Here is a 1,397-nt window from a genome sequence, read left to right on the forward strand (position 1 = left end):
ACAGGGTGATGTACAGCCAACCGGGGGGCTTATTTGTCAAAAACGTGAAATCTGAGAGGGTTTCTGAGAAAACTCATGCCAAACGCACCAGACCACGGCCTCTGGTCACTGCCAATGGGACCCGCGCCATGCTGCCTTGCTTAGTCAGCGCTTGATTCGTACAAAACTGAGAAAAGCACCGTATGCGAACAATTGAGCCAAGTTTTTCCACCACTTTGACGTATCTGACAACTTGTAGCACCAAAGTGAACATTCAGAACAAGTTGCGACACCAACAGTGTAATTGAGTCCTTCCAAAACATGACTTGGACTCATGGAGCAGTGGGAGCCGAGGTATCAGCTTTTGCTCTTACGGGAGATTATCAAATCCTGCTGCATGCCGGCAAGCAATATCATAAGTAATAAAGCTGCATGCCAACTCTTCCTCTGTACAAGCGGAGCGGCACCATCTGTACGTGCTGGGGCTTGTCTCGTGGTTAGTTGTCTGAACGTTCAACACTAATTGCGGGTTTGTGGCAGGCTTACGCGGGCTGCCACATTGCACCGCACTTATCCTAGCAGACTGTTATGGCACTCACGAATAGCGGCAACACGTGGGCGCCCACTTGCATCCTGAATGTCATTCAGCTCTTGTGAGTTGCAGTTGGATGATCCACTTTCATCATCCAAGCCTGTTTCTGGATCCATGGCAAGGGCACCATCAACATTAATGCCCGATAAAAGTTCTTGCATTTCATGAAAGGACTTGATGGGGTTGGAGAGCAAGTGCCTAGCCCTGTCCTGCATGCATGTGTATAATCTAATCAGTACCATAAAATTCTTTATGATGGTGTATTTTATATGAAACAAAAAACACTACACTAAGTTGTTCCTTTTCAGACTTTGAAATGGCCACTGTACATTTGGCTGCATCAAAACCACCACTCGTATTCATAGCTATTTGGACTATCTTGCAATTCTTTTTGTAGAGTCTTTAGTGACGATCATCTTGGTCAAGTGGAACCCCCACAACGAACTCTTTGTTGAAAGTATCAAGTATCAACACACTTCGTATAGTGTTGCTTTTTGAACATGAAGCATGCATGTTACTCTTTTTGGGTACTCGATGTAACAATCCAGCATGAGCTTGGTCTGTTCTGTTGAGTATATTGGGTACGTGTATATGTGTGTAGGGCCCACCATCTGTTTTCCTTGTATAGTTGAGGTTGTGGCCCACCTCTGTACTTATATATACGTGCCTGGTGCACCGATCAATACATCGCGATTGCACAGCCATAACTTGTCCTTCTACATGGTATCTATCGCAGCAAGATCCTAACCCTAGCCGCCGCCGCCGCCGCCGCCGCCGCTGCGCCTCCGCGCCGCCGCCGCCGCCGCCGCCGCCGCCGCTGCCTCAC

Source organism: Triticum dicoccoides, chromosome 7A (assembly GCF_002162155.2).
Source record: "Triticum dicoccoides isolate Atlit2015 ecotype Zavitan chromosome 7A, WEW_v2.0, whole genome shotgun sequence".
NCBI classification, from domain to species: Eukaryota; Viridiplantae; Streptophyta; class Magnoliopsida; order Poales; family Poaceae; genus Triticum; species Triticum dicoccoides.